The following is a 16,528-nucleotide window of genomic DNA, read 5'->3' as shown; positions in this document are numbered from 1 at the left end:
TGTATAAATTATAAAATGTTTTGCATTTTTGAAATAAAGGCGGCTTTGTTTTTAGACTATTACAGAAGTCGATAGAAAAGATTTATTTTAGTAACCACTAACTATACTAACCACTATTTTACCACTTACTACTATTTAAATGAGCGAGTAATTAAAATTCCTATAAATTTTCATTCAAGTACCCTCTCTTATAAATAACTGTTCTTCTTAGTTTATTTCTTTTTCAGCCAATCTTTTTATCTTTGACAATCGATGTTTACCGCTTATAAAACATGTTTTATTCATAATTTTCCACTACTCAGAATTATTTATACCAACAGCTATAATAATCCACAGCGACCATCAATGTTTATGATTAATTCGCAAGTTTTGTAAACGAAACAAATAAGTGTCGAATGTCTGTCACCGAATAACGGTTGTCCTTTATTATTTTTAACGATTCCAACAGTGTTTAGTTCAACTATCTAGATATTCTGTTAAAAAAAAACAAAATATACAGCACGTGAATCTTATAAAATCTCTATTAATATAGTTTGTAACGCGATATTGAAACGCCGAATTATTTGTAAAATATGTTCTAGTTTTATGCAATTCGTTAAATTATCTAAGATGCGATATTATGTTGAATTAAAGTACAATTGACTATAGTCATCGATAAAACTATACCTGCTGTCAATAACTAACATCAAATAATGTTAAACCTTTTGTAGGTACGTGCGGTCGAATGAAGTATGAAAAAGATGTATAACACTAACCCCTGGAATGAATGATATTCGTTTGTTGGGACAAGAGTCAAGAAGCCAGGGGACCATATGACAGATAGTTGTTGTACATTTTCAATTTTAATTAATTAACATCAATAGCTGGTATCTAATATCTATAAAGTTGCATAATAATATACATAAAGGCCATGAGTGAAATTCAAATACCATTGACACTTAGGTACAAATACAAAGAATAAACAAATCTACATGAAATGCGTTACTAGATATCGAATAACCAAGGAAATTTGATAAGAGAAAATGGGGGAAGATATCAGCTGATAAAATATACGGTATTGATAAGACTAACGATTGATAAGAGATGCAAATCTGATAAGACAGTTGTAACAATGGCGATTAATAGAGACTTGCCTATTGAACATAATATCGGATAAGAATGATGATCAATACAAATAGGCTATGCTGTAATTTTAATATAATGTTAAAAATATTAACAAACTTTTTGACAGCATTTAGAAAACATGCACATTTTTCGCTATATGTTATCACTCTCGGCTGACACTCTATACTGTGATGGCTTTTTTTTATGTTGTTCACATACATATAACAAAACAGAAGCGTTTGGTTAATGGTGGTTATACTTATGCACGAATAAATGGCGGCAATAATCGTAATGATATTAGGTCGTGCCGTAATCGTTAACGACGGACATATTATTTGTGTGGAAATTATAATGTTATGCTGGGATGGAACATAATGGTATAAGGAACGTGAGAAAACCGTGGACAGCTAATGGGCATAATACATACGTGGGAGGTAATACATATTATAAACGACGACAAATGGACGGCAATGCAACCGCTGTTTTCCGGATACCCGTCGGTGGTTGATGGCCTAATGTACGAGACCGTGTAAAAGCCACTATTAATCTTGCGGTGGCCGAAGGACCCGGGACAAGAAGACGAGAATGATTTCCCTGGAGAGAAAACCCGGCCACGAATAGTGTATACATATATATATATATATTTATATACATGCACACACGCAGAACAACGGGTTTTTCAAGTCTTATTTTCCTTCCTGGTTTCTATTTATATATACTTTGATACATCATACGTGTATCGTTGTTGTTGTTGTTGTTGTTGGTTAGGCGATAGAATTTCCGCACTAAGACTCTGTTCGTATTTCTCCATCGGACACCCCCAGGCAAGAAAACTACAAAGAAAAACGTTTTTTTTTTTTTTTTATCGGTTGGGCTCGCAAAATGTATATTATACACCTTTGGATGGATTCGCTGGACCACGAACAAAACTTAATCGTGCATAAGTCATTATTTTTCTCCTCTCGGACCGCTTTGCGAGTGTACAAAACCAATACTTAATCTCCATCGCTGTAATAATTATAAAATACATGCAAAAATATTCAAACCGGACCCGTCCCTTCTGAGTGTACCTCTGAATCTATTGAAAGCCTAATACAAGACTTTGGGTCTTTGTGTGTTTTGTACTTAGTCCGCATTCTGGCCCGACCGAGTACACGGTAAGACGTATTATATGAATCTCCGCCGTGTCGTCCAACTCTAAAGGGATTTGGCGAACAGCATTTGGATTTTCTTTAATTATAACCAGCACGTTTGTTTTTTCAATTTATCGTTACAATTTTATCTTTACGGGTTTTCTCTACGGACGAGTTTTTTTTATACAATTTAAAAATGTCCTTCTTTTACATTTTGTAATTTATGTTTAAAAAAAAATTAAACATAACTTCACATCACGAGGACGATTTTGTTAAATATATGTGTGTATAAATTCCAAACTGTATTCGAGCTCGGCGCAGATTGGACCGGACATCAGTTGATAGTACATTTGCCTATCTGGCTCGTTATGACCGAAATTATTCAAATGATTTTACGTTCATTAGACATCACACAATGAACGCCCTGGGGAGGTTAAATGGGCGTGCGGTCATTTAAAAATGCAAGGGATATAAATTGGCTTTGTGGAAACCCGCGCTCGGGTAAGGACGTATAGTACAATAGCAAAACACAACAAAGCCATGTACCGAAAAAAAAAAAAAGGTATAATTAATTTTGAAATGATTAAAAAATCAGAAACCAGACAAAAAACGATCTTTAACGATTTTCGTTGTTTTTGCTTGTATACAATTATATCTATATTACAAAATTACTTATGAATTTTACACTTTTCCTTAGCACAATTTATGCCGTGTTTCTCGATTATAAATAGTATGTTCAAAATGTATTGTAATTCAAAAAGAGTTATAAATAAACAACATAATAGTGTTTTTATTAATTTTATAATTTGTTCAAAGAATATTAAACCGTTTTCCGGTTCAAAAGTATACAACGATAACGTTTTTCATACATAATCATTACTTATCAAAAGATTCATTCCTTTGGCAATAACAAATATTTGTCTTTAATTTTATAAATCAATAATTTTCAATAAATACTATATTTATCGTGAGACGTAGTGTGTATAATAATTTAAAATACCTCCAATATCGATAGTAGTTTTCTTTTGGGTAATCGTCTCAATTATAACTCGAGGGCACTTATATTATCATACTAATTGTATGCTAACTATTTGTAATGTTTTTAAGGATTTATCAAGAACTACTCCTACGTCACTCTCTTTCAACCCGTTCACCAGAACTCGGTAAATTAAAAATTTTTAGGAACACGCCATTAAGATAATTCAACCAACTTAACTATCGCGTGAAATTCCTTCGTCCATTAAGGGATGTACACTTTTCCTGAATCACTGAACCGGGCACAGCTGATAAACGAACGAAACATTAGTAAACTAGAATTAATTAAAAGCAGACAGTTTCATTTCACAAAAAAAACGATTAAATATTTTCAAATAAAATTATCGCTAATTGAGACTGTTTTGCATTATGTTTCTATTTGTTACAATGTCGTGCCCACAATTAGAATAATAATAATATCAAACAAATTGAAATAAAATTGTAATTTGTAGTAAACATGGAAAAATGATCGGCGTTGATCAACAATAATTAACTAGTACACATTTTACAAGTATAACAACAATTTTTAATTAGAAATGTGACCATTTTTATAACATACACAATTGTTTGCATATAGTTTTCCAACAGAAGATCTGTGTTGGGTTTTCAATGCAAAACGTACAGCAAACATTGTGTACAAACAGTATTAATCGTAGTCAAACGCAATAAATAATTAATATTTTATTCTTCTTAGAACTGTAAGTGCGCATTATTATAGTTAAACGGAGAAAAACATGTTGTCTTAGTAAGGATAATATTATGGCATCATCTATGTTAACCAATGAAAAGTGTTTTTTTTTGTAATATTAGTAATATTGTTATTGTACAATATCGTATTTAGAACATTCTCTATGTTCTTATATTATAATTAGGTGTCGGAGGGTGTCTTAGTTACTCACTTTTCACACTATTTTCATGTAAGCTAACAGTCAAGTTAATCGCTCTATCTGTGTACTATATTTCTATAAGTTTTCTTTAACAATTACTTTATCGTATTAGCCGTAGTAAAATATTACTTTATCATTATTACTATACAAGTAGTGTTAATTCTTATTTTGTCTCGATCCACACAAACCTCAAAGTTCAACAACAATATTACCTATGTGACTTTGCTATTAAGTTCACCATCTGCGTTGCGATTGTCGTGTGTCTTATTATATACCTACTCCTTCATTGTTAAAAAAAAAAAAATTACTTAGCTTTTGTCAAAAAAAAAAAGCTATTTGGTACTGACGGTTTGAAAAGTTTTGTTAAGTATAAAAAGACAAAAATGTATAAACAGCCGTCGTGCTCTGTTGATCTGATTCGAACGTACTTCGCAGAACAATTACCGGAACTTTTTTTAGTCATTCAGATTTACTTTTTAAAACAAACCCGTCTCTTCAAAAAAAAAATCTTTACCAAATGTTTATAACGTAGAAACAACATTCGTGCCTAAGTATGATATTGTCGATAATTTAGCATCTACAATTCGGGTTTAAAATTAAGATCTTCTAAAAAAAAAATATATAAAAAAAAAACGTTTATCTTATTACAAAATTTGAATTCCAAAATCGAGCCCCGATAGAACAAACGTCCTTTGACAGGGCTTCGCCCCCGTTCTGTCCGGTTATTACTTCAATGGTGATTGTTTACAGATTGGAAATCAGCAACAACAATACTCTCTTTGTGTACAGTTAATTTGTTTTATAAAATGTATATTTAAACGGTACAAAAGAGGTTTCTTTCCATGGCATGTATTATTATAATATTACTGTTGTTGTAAAACACAACATATAATATACACCATGAACATTTAAGGTTTTTCTTATATTTTCCAACTGTATAGAATACAATTAAGGAATATATATATGTATCATATTTTTTTGTTTATTATCGATACTCTGTCAGTAATGATTATTATTGTAATGTCGGCCTTCGTTTCCAAAGGTCTACAACTGATCGGTAAAATGTCTGGCGGAATCCCTAGAAACGTTTGTCGTTTTATGCCAATAATAATACATATAATATATGTATTTTCGGCATAAAACATAATATTATTATGTTGCATGGGTTTTGCGGGTAAAACAAATAATTGTTAACTACCCAAATTAAAAGCGTCTTAAGGATATCAATCGCCAACGGCTTCAGTATACATAGTGTATTTAAAATGCACTGACCAAAAAGGCATTGTTTGAATACAGTTCTACCTTAAACTTATTAGTCGTTAATAATGTTTTTAATGGAAATTTGTACAATTCACTGTGCAAATAAAATAAATTTAGAAGGCAAGCCGAAGAAAAAACAAAAACCGTCTAATAAACACAAACGCGGATAACCGAGCTAAGCGGTTTGCATTCGCTTCTCCAACGCTAGGGTTGCCGTCCGCTCACCGCACCCACGCTAAAGATGATCCTTGCGGTTGTTCACATTTTTTTTTTTTTATGATTATTATGTTGAAATATATTTACATGCTCACATTACCGGAACCGCGAGTCCGGGGCACGATTGATAGTAACATAACAATGATAATAATAATACATCAACCCTCCGTGGATATGTCCGAAATCAATTTTGACCGGCATCGTATGGCCGACAAGAGCACAATGCTTACACCGAGTATAGGTCCGTCTCGAGGTCGGATTAAAAAAAAAAAACCCCAAGAAAAATATCATGTTCGTCTTCCTTTGGCCGCCTTAAGTGGTCCGCCATAATAATATAATATAGCAATCTTATTATCGTTTTTGACAAGCAACTTTAATGCATAACGCGATTCCCGAAAACCGCTCGTCGTCCTGGTCGAATTTGAAAAACTTACTACAATATGAATACTGTTATTATTGTACCGGATTTGCTTAACCACTATTTCAACAGAGGCTTAAACCAATAACGTTATTATACGTGTAGGATGATGTATCTCAGGGCTTAGAGCAAAAAAAAAAATATATATATATATATATATATATATATATAACTATATTCATAATACAGATTAAATTTAGACCCAGGCGCGTATTTTTTAAACGATGCGTTAATATTATCGTTTTTATCGTGTGACCAATAGAGAATGAGATGTTCACATTTCAACTGTACAACTAAACAAACTTAATATGTTTTTACCTTAAAATTGGTCATTAAATTTAAAACGGCTACTAGATCAATTTTTGTCAATTATTGCCTAGCGTTTTACACCTTATTGAATAGTGCTTTCCGTTCCCTTTAGCTTGTACGGCGCGCTGTACATGCAAAATAGGTACACGGACGCCTTTTAAAAAAAATATTGCCTATTCTGCTTTTTGGCCTTAATGGTAATCGGTTAACCGGCTAAACGTATTAATCTACTGTAGATGAGGTTTAAACCAAAATATAGTAGCTGTGATCATTTTAATGAATTCTATATCCGAAAAGAAATTTCAAAGAAGGGTCTTTAAATTCGGTCTAAAAATCCCATTTTGTTTGTTTGTTGACAAACTTGCAAGTAAAATGCAAACGTCAATGTCGTATAAAAGCGCCGATGTCCGTGTACCTTGTTTAGATAAGATTCTCTAAACCATCGACGAGGCTAAGAAAAAGGACCATCCCTCCATCGTGGAATGATGAATAAATCGAGAAACGGTTTCTAATTCAACGTTTAAGGGTTATATAATTGTCAATAAATAAATTGTGAGTGACACAATTGCTTACTGCTTACTCCATAATTTAAAGTAACTTTTTTTTAGCGTTAACTTGCGTTTTATGGTGTGTTTGAATGTCGGGTATTCACAAAACATATTTTCATTCGATTATGAAATTAGTAATTTAACTTCTATACCAATTACAGTTTGGTCGCAACTAGGATACTGTATTGAAACATTTGTTTTGTTAACTTTTAGTTGTTAAATTACACCGCATGATGTAAAAATATTTTTAAGTGTTCTGACAATAGTTATTGCTATGCACCGTTTTGGAAACATTTCTTAACAAAAAAAAAAACATATTTACATTATTATTGTTGTGTAGGTTTCCCTCGTATAATAATAAATAATAATTGCGAGCTTCTCGAAAACGTTAACTTCGAACAGGCGACGACTTAATCTGTCCGGGGTTTTAGCGTCAAGTATTCCCTCACTCCGCCCACGCACACTTACTCTTCTGTGTTTTGTTTATTCGCCCCAAGTTGATAAATGATCTACGGTAAAATCGCCGGATCGTTCCGTTTTGTGTCCAACACAAACGCCGTTCGCGCTTAATGTATTCTTGTTTTATGTTTGTTTTTTACACACAGACACTCGACAATTTTTTTAGTAAGCCGCGACTCAGCCCGGTGGGCACTTTATATACCTCGCACGGATGTCTTTGTTCGAGCGCTTTGTTCTTGTACCGCATTAGGTCAGATTCCAGAAGGTTAGTGTAGAATAAAACAAACACAACAAAACTATATAGTTTTCCAAGACTTTTCGCTGTAGCCAATGCATGTCCAATGCATACACCGTTTTACTTTGGGACATGTCTCATAATAGTTTTCTTTACTGAAGCGCTAAAGTTTTTCGTTCTTAATTTTGAAATCAAGACTACTCGAACGTGGATTGTTTCTTCGCCCCCTATAGCGTTTAGCAAGTTAGTTTTGGCACAAAATCTATACTACAATTTCAGTAAGTTGAATCAACCAATTAAATCTGATTTTATTTACTAGTATGACTGTATCAGGTATGCAACTACCCGACTACAAGCTAAACAACCCATTTAAGCGACCAAATCCGTTGCTTTTATTGTTTAATTATCGATGAAGATATAATACAAATACTCTCTGGACCTTCCACCAAAAACGTCGAGTCGTAGAAAGGTTTCCAAAATTCCAAGTAAATAAATTAAATAATAACGAAAATGCTACATAATAGTTGTGCTTAAATTGCAAAAATTAACTAACATTTTTTGACTCAATATTTAATTTAATTGAAAAAAAAAATAAAAGTACGTTGTAGAAACTCATTTCTTAACTAATTGAAGAAGTCATAATTTTACATCATTGTTAGGTATAATTTAAATAGATTTTAAAAACGACTATACATTTTTACTATATGCTACCATATTATTTTTACAATTTACAAATTTAATTTAATATTTATGGTTATTTCAATATTTTATTACTCTTTCAAGGGCTTCAGGGTCCAAATGATTTGACTAACCAATTTATTTTGTCTTTAAATAACCGTTATAAAATAGGTAACCGATATTTTATTGCTTTCGAGCTTAGAGGTTGAAAGAACCAATCAATTTTTATTTGTTGACCATTAGATGTTTAATAATAATTTAAATTATTTGATAAGCTGTTAATCATAGATGATAATTTGCGTTAGAAATCATTTTTCTTTGTGTTATCTTGGACTTAAAATACGTACGTTTCCTGTCCAATTGTCGTTTCGATAAGTCCAACAATAAGATTTGGACAAAATGTCATCTGAGTGTCGCCTATCAAAGTCCGAATTATTATTCTCAACGACAACGGTGATGTATTTGATTTTGAGCCACCGAGACTGTCGTTATTGATTACTTTTCCTTTTTTTAACAACTAGTTCCTCAGAGGATTCGGTGAAAAACAGTTAAAATATTATGTAAACAATACATACAAAGCTTGTCTTTTTAGCGAAACACATTGATCACTTTACCTAACACACGTTCCTGTTTTCTGTGATAAAATCCACAAACATAATTTGAAAAATAAATACTTGATGCTTCGCTTTTCCAAACTTAATCAACCGACACTAATATGAACAACAGCTGCATAATACCAGAATTTTACCTACCAAATTCTACTTAAATGAAACTCCAAAGTTTCTCAGACACTTCGACGTAGGTATTTTAAATAACGTTGTGGCGCCTTCTTATAAATGTTAATAGTTTAAGAAAACAAAAGTTTTACCTTGTTAATTGGTTTTTATACTTTTTTTCCCGACGCCGGAATGTGATTTCAAATGTTTGGCTACAGTTCGAGTGGTGTTTTTTTTTTTAGATATTGTACTTTGTAAACTTTCCTAAATCGACGATTGCGCGTTAAGCGAGTCAGACCTGATAAAAACAAACATTTACAAAACAAAAGAATAACAAATAGATAATACAGATATTAGTGCATTTGTACGGGGAAATGGTTTAACGACTAACGTTTACATAAAACGCGTACACATGAGAAAAAAATTGTTGTTTAAAATACTATTATACAGGACAACGGTGATAAATTATAATTTTTAATACTATAATATAGTAATTAATAAATATTTTATTGTTGTATATAAAAATATAATATTTCATACTATGTGATATAGGTGTAAAATATCTGCGCCGTCAAAGCGATTGCGACATTAGTGAATATTGCGTTTTGACTTTTGTTTTAGGCGGTTTCGTTTCAATTTGTTTTGGCCGTCAGATTTCCTTGGATATTATAGAGTCACACTTTGTTTTCGCCGAGAACAATAAATTTAAGGCCCGAACACTTTTAAGAGCGTTTACGGCAAGACAACGGCGGAACGTGTCCAAAGCGCTGGCCGTAACGCTAAAAGGCGTATTTTGCACATAAAAAATTACACATAAATCCTGCAACTACAATAAAATGTAAATGGTTCTGTAATAATATTGTTTCGGCCTTTTGCTTATGACGCGCACACACAACTTACACTTAGCCGTCTGAAGGGATTTTTCAGAAAATAGAAAAAAGAAAGATCAGACTTCTCCAGGACCCGAGTCCCGACTACACTTGCAGAATCATCCTCTATGTGGTTTGAGCCGATTAGACAACTAACACAGTTGACTGGCAAGCTTTGAGATTTCGGGATTTGAATATCATACTCACGCCCGTTAACTTATAAATTATAGTTATATTTTTATTTTGAATAAATCGTATCAACTGTTTGTTGGTGGTTAAATGTTTTAGCACACTTCAAACACTGTTTCTTGTATTTTTTCATTAACTAACATTTTTATGGGTATATTTTGTTTTTAAATTACTAGTTTAGAAAAATGTATATTTTATTACCAATTTTTGATATAGTTTGATACAGTTTTTGTGTTTGCTTTAACAAGTCACTTCATCACGGTTCAGTAAAAAGTTCTTTTATTAACTTGATAATCTTTGGATGTATCCGCGTGTATGATTTGTTGTTGATGTCTTAGACTCATTGCACAGTCCATCTTCACAATGATATAGTGGTATACACTTAGTATAACTGTGACAGTAGAACGGTGACCGGAACTATGAAGATGGACTGTACAAAATGGGTCTGAAACGTCATCAACAAATCCAAGGCAATGGACGATGATTGTTAAGTGAATAATATTTCAGTCCATTAAATCTTGAACACTAAGTTCTTCCGTTTGTTTGTACCGATTCGTCTAGGATTGAAGTTCTTAATCGAATTAGATAAAATAAAAAGCAACTTGTCTTCATGTAAGTAAGACAATCTGTTGTTTTATAGCACAACAATTCAGCTTTATCACGAACTGCGCTTATGCGATTAGTACTTTTTCCCCTTTCACACGGCCATGTACTAAACTCCAAAGGGCATAACTGTCTAGGTCTCGTTGAATTAAAAATCCCTCTTGTTATGACAAATTTCTTCTAATACTCTATTATGATCTTGCGACATAAACCCGTCGGGACGTTTGTTTATCTATACGTTTTTTCGCTCGCCTTACTCGAACATACACTTACGGCCGTCTAACCGCGGTGTTACTTACAATTTTTATTTTTATTCAATTTATAATTTATTAATCCTTTTTCCGCTTTTCAGGAACACTCAGAAACGCACATCAAACACGATTATACACATCAAATACCGCCAAATCTTACGCCAAAGATACACAAAGGAGATACTATAAAAATAATTAATCCACTACTTCACTTTGGTTTTACAATTATACTATATATTTTATTAGTATTCGTAGATAGATTATAATGTAGTATATATTGCGCCGTGGCCGGACAAAACAAAAAATCAAAATAACTACAATTGTTGTTTACAGTTTATATGTTTCAATCGTCTAATGGTGTTCTGGGAGATAGTAAAGCAATGACGTTTAATTAACACACCGTTAAACAGATATCTAAAAAATAAAACCCATACCAAAATAAAATAAAATGTTTTAAGTCAACTCGGTTCTCTGTCGTTACAAGTAAATCGTTTTTAACTAATTTAAACGAAAAGTCGCTGTTCATCATAATTTACATTTAAGCTCTCTTGTAAACTATAATTAATTGATGGCAGAACCGCTATAGTTCTTATAAAAAATAAAAAAAAAGGAAAATTGCAAGACATAACCGCAATAGGTTTTTTTTCAAGGAAACTTATCTTTAAACGATATTATCGAACGATAGAAGTTATGCACTTCAACTACATTTAGTTACTTAATAAATAACTTAATATGACAGTGATAAATTCTAAAGCAAAAGTTTTTGCCGGTTCTCGGTTTTTTTTTTAAATTCAAGTTTTAATTAATATGAGTTTTAATTACATTTTGTCTAGATATTGTGTTTGTTGTTGTACGCAAAACCATAACCGTTTAAGTATTTTATTCTTGCGAGACGAAGAAAGAGCATTTACCTAATTTAAATCGACCAATATATGACACAAGAAAAATGGAGTTTCTCAAATATATAAACGCACATTATGATTGAGAATCAGATGAGTAGAATGAAACGAAATAACGAAAATTATATTTTATAAAACGGTAATCTATGAATTTATAATCTTTATAAAAATGATTCATTGTTTTGTAGATTTATTAGGTACCGCTATGTCCTAAACTAAAAATGTAGAAAACATTTATACTTGTTATTTGCTGTGTGGATAATATATAAATAAATAGATTTTTTCGGTTATTTAGAAATACAATATGTTTTTTTAACATAATTTAGTATTATTTAATGGTTGAAAAATAACAAATTCTAAACTTAACTTTTATAAGAGTTTTGCCGACTCACTGATTTTTTTTATACATTTTAGTAGTTAAGGCTAGACAAAATTACGGGTACTACTACTAGTTACAGGTAATTGTGTGATTTTGATTTTCTAAAATATTTTGGATTAAACTTGATAAAAAATCTCAAATCGCCATTCCGGTTAGTTTCCGAAATAAATTAGCATACAATTGTGTTTGATTTTAAATGACTAAAAAAATTGAAACAATATTATTTTTAAAACATATCTATACAGCCAAACAAATAAATTATGGGTAAAATATGGATTTTTTTGTAAAGTTAAAGCTGATCATTGTTTAAGAAAAAATACTAAAATTTTGTAACAACTTACAAAATATGAAATAGCATTCACAACAAAATAATTATTATTGTTTCATTAGAAAAAAAACGCGCAATAATTATTTCCTACTCGAACTCGAATCATTCTCTAAGAAAATTATCAGATTTTTAGTAGCTTCTGGATTTTACTTTTGTATAGACTTAAAAATCAGACACACAATAAGAAAAATTCAATTAATTAAGAGTGACGGCATTTAGTTGGGTTTTCCCTAAAATATAAACACATTAATGTTAATGTTTGTATGTAAGGCAACAGCGAATTTGTAAGCTGTATTATATTTATAACAACATTTAACTCGCGCGAATTTTGCCATATTTAAACGGATTAAACGTTAAAATAAAAATATGTGCAAATGCTGTGGCGGAGACGCGGTCATAAGAGCTAATGTGTGTAATAATTGTACGCACAAGTGAATATAGGATATAGTAAAAGAAACCCTTACCTCGTTTGTTGGTGTGTCCAGTACAAGCCGTATGCTACCCCGCAAACAGTTAAATAATTATTAAATCACAAGCAGCTCAAAAGCCGGTACTTTTGTAGCAGCGTAACGGTCTAGGCGCATCCCAGTCCACGCACCAATCGCGTTAGCCCATACAACACTCACCGCTCAAAGCGCCTTTCAGCTTTTTCTAGTTCAGATTCGTACAGGACCTACCAGAACTAAAGGCTGAACCACACACCACTGTAGGTTTTCAAAAAAAAAAGATTCAAACGTCGACCCTATCGTTTTTTTTTTTTTAATACATATATAACTTCCTCTAAACGTATTTCTGTCACAAAAAAAAAAAACACTTATAAAACTATGACCAGTCATCTACATATGTAAACGACGAATAAATTTAAATATAATCCTCAGACTTCCAAAGTTGGCTTAAAAACTTCATTGGCCCAACACAAACAAGTTCTCAACCGCACTCCACCTGCCGTTTTATAAATTGTATACTTGTATAATTGTGAAAATAATTATGTATTACAAAATGGTCGTCGACCAGTCAACATTTTCAGTAAATTATTCTTAACTTAAAAAATCAACTAAATGTAATATACAGTTAAAGTTTAAAAGTTAGATAAAGTTTTTAAAAATACTAAAAAAAATGAATATTGTATTATATAACGTAAAAACAAAAATGTTTTCAATAAAAACTACAAAATTGCAATAATTATTTTAAGAGTAAACTAGTGTAGGGCGTTAAACGAATCATCCGGTATAGGTATGATTAAACTATGTTATAATTTTGGATACATTAAAATCCGAGCCAAAGTATCTTTACAACATATTAAAAATGTGGTCAAAATGTTTGACGACATTTTATACAATAATTAAATTTATTTAGCTGTATGTAAAGTTTAAAATTTTGTAAAAAAAACTATTTGCTAAAAAATAAGAAAATGACTATTTTTTAATGAAAAAATAGTCAAATACGTTTTGCATCAAATTTTTTGAAAAAAAAAATAATAATAATAGCAGGCAACAGGTGATGATAATAAATGTCATAAAAAATTCTTGCATTTTGTAATCGTCTTCTTTTGTTATTTTTTTGGTTTTTTATGAAAAAAATACAAGTTTTACTACAGATTTTTAAAAATTTTGAATAATTTATACAGCCACAGATATAATATATATATAAACAAAATTGTTAATACTATATTAAATAGTTGGCAATTAAAAATACATTTTCATTTGTTCAAGTATAAATAACTTTTTTATTTAAAATTTTTTAAATAATACACATATTTTTTGATACTATTTATTACTTGTATGTTTCAAGAATATAGTTATTGATTTTTTTTTTTTTTAATAGGTACTACATAGTGTACGTTTGTAATATATATTTAATATCGACATAAAAGTACAAAAATGTTGTCACAATCACTATCTTATATACTAAGCTAACCGTGAAAACGCAAAATTTAAAACACTAAATTTGATTTTTTAATCTAATGTTAAACGAGTACCCTGAATTTAATTTGAATATTAAGGAAATTACATATTCAGCGTGCATAATGTTTTAAACGAATAAACGTTATCTCCGTTTTACGGTAAATGATTAAATCAACAAACTTTTTTTCGATCTAATGTAATATTGAACAATTTGTACCATTTTAAAATGCTGTCTTTTAAAGAAGCGCTGAAAACCAAACAAAGCCGTAATTAAATTAATATGCCACAAGCGTTGTACATGTTATTATAAATGTTTTTGTTAAAAATCCCCCCCCCCCCAAAAAAATGACTTGTAAAAGTCAAACGTCATTTATTAAATAATTTTTCAAATAAACACAATAACAATATAGCAGAAAAAAGCAACATATTATTTTGTTTTAGAACGAAACAACTGATTAAAACATTTTAAATGATCCTTAAAGTGATTTAAATGTAAATAATCGAACAATTTTTTTAAAAATGTCAACAATAATAAAAAAAAAAATTTCAGTTAAAACATTTTGACTATTAATATTTTACCATCTGCTAAAATACTATTAAACATTTATTATTGTACCTTTAAACTTTTATTTTTAAAAATGTGTTATAATTAATCAATATAATATGTTATATTTATAATAGTTTCCAAGAACTTAAAAATAAAGTTTTATTTTTACTATTTCTAATACCCTTGTGGATAAATATTAAATGTTTTTTAACAAAATATTATGAAGAGATTTTACAAATTTAATTTTCTCATTTGCATTGTGTATGAAACTACAACGTTTGTAACTATTTAATACTCAACTTGTAAATTTTGTAAAATTTGATGACCCGTTGGACAGTAATTATGCGGTTTTTTCAAAAACAGAATGAATGGAAAACTCATTCACCTGCGGATTAATGTTGTATTGTGCCAATGCTTGTGTTCTCTACTAAAGTTTGCGGGATTACAATTGGTTTTTTAAAGAGTTTGTTTTAATTACATCAGTGGCTTAAAGTGCACACGGGGGGGGGGGGGCCAAAAAAGTAGGTACTACCTATGAATTGAGATTTTTTCCCTATGTACATATTGTTAATTGGAACTATACATTTATTTGCGTTACCAAGGTGACTAAAAAAATAAAATAACAGTTTTTATTTTGAATTAGTCATAATAAATCTCTTTTGGGTGAGATTGTGTTTTTTTGTTTAACATTGTGAACCAAATATATTAAACCGGAGCACATCACACGGCAGATAATGAGTGGTTAAAGTACAGCTGTTATGCGCCTTAGACGATAAGCTAATAAGGGTGGTTTAATATTTATTAGAAACCAGTGTATAAAGGCTTCTTGGAAAAAAAGGCAACACAATGAGTACATTAGAAAACGTCGAAGATAGATACGGGATAAGATGCGCGATACGCTCACTCGATTGCTTGTTGGTTGCTTATAAGAGGAACAAGATTAATGGAACAGATCCTTTTACCGAACATAAATTATAAATGACAAATGAATGTAAGCATAAGCCGGAAGCGACCACGTTTTGGGACTACAACTGTTTAAGTACAATATTATTATAATGTGTACATTTTTTTTAAACTATCTTAGATTGAAATCCGAGATACATGTCGAATAATAATATTCAAGACGACGCTACTAAGGCATTTTTTTAGGAGTAAAGTATAGGCAAAACATTTAAAACAAATTTTTACTTGAAGTTTGAACTATAATGTATATTTATTTATATACAATCGTGAGGATGGTATATTGATTGTCAAACTATCACAGCCATTTCTAAAGGGTAAATTACAATTTTTTCACGGTTAAAACTGCTTTGCGCGGGACAAGAATGTGGGGCCAGCATTAAATAGTAGATTTACCAAATGTTCACAATGTAAAGAGAAGAACTTTGTATAGACATCTATACTAAATCACACTTCGATCGTAAACTTGCACACATGTGTGCTGGAACCGGGAAAGCATAACAATCGCTGATAAGTAGTTAATGCCTAAACCGTGCATTATGTTTTAGTCTGCCGTTTTTTATATACATATATCTTGTAATATATGTTCATTTTAATACAA

The 16,528-nt window shown here is 30.8% G+C and overlaps 1 protein-coding gene across 2 annotated transcripts in view; it reads right to left on the bottom strand.

Moving 5' to 3' along the window:
• The window catches only part of LOC126841333 (tachykinins-like), a 41,677-nt gene extending 28,638 nt beyond the window's left edge, over window positions 1–13,039 (bottom strand). The window contains exons 1-2 of one of the 2 annotated variants that reach the window (XM_050577743.1): window positions 12,981–13,021; window positions 9,151–9,296 (exon numbers count right to left, since the gene is read on the bottom strand). The gene's annotated coding sequence lies outside the window, so the exon portion shown is untranslated. Of the gene's footprint in view, window positions 1–9,150; window positions 9,297–12,980 lie in introns of both variants that reach the window. The other variant, XM_050577744.1, reaches the window with a different exon arrangement.
• Between the last annotated feature and the right edge of the window lie 3,489 nt (window positions 13,040–16,528).

The sequence above is a fragment of the Adelges cooleyi genome, unplaced genomic scaffold, assembly GCF_023614345.1.
Source record: "Adelges cooleyi isolate 19-005CV unplaced genomic scaffold, UGA_ACOO_1.1 ACOO_flye_CR_arks_rails_tigmint_CR_PRNA_381, whole genome shotgun sequence".
NCBI classification, from domain to species: domain Eukaryota; kingdom Metazoa; phylum Arthropoda; class Insecta; order Hemiptera; family Adelgidae; genus Adelges; species Adelges cooleyi.
This window is presented reverse-complemented; position numbering and strand designations above follow the sequence as displayed.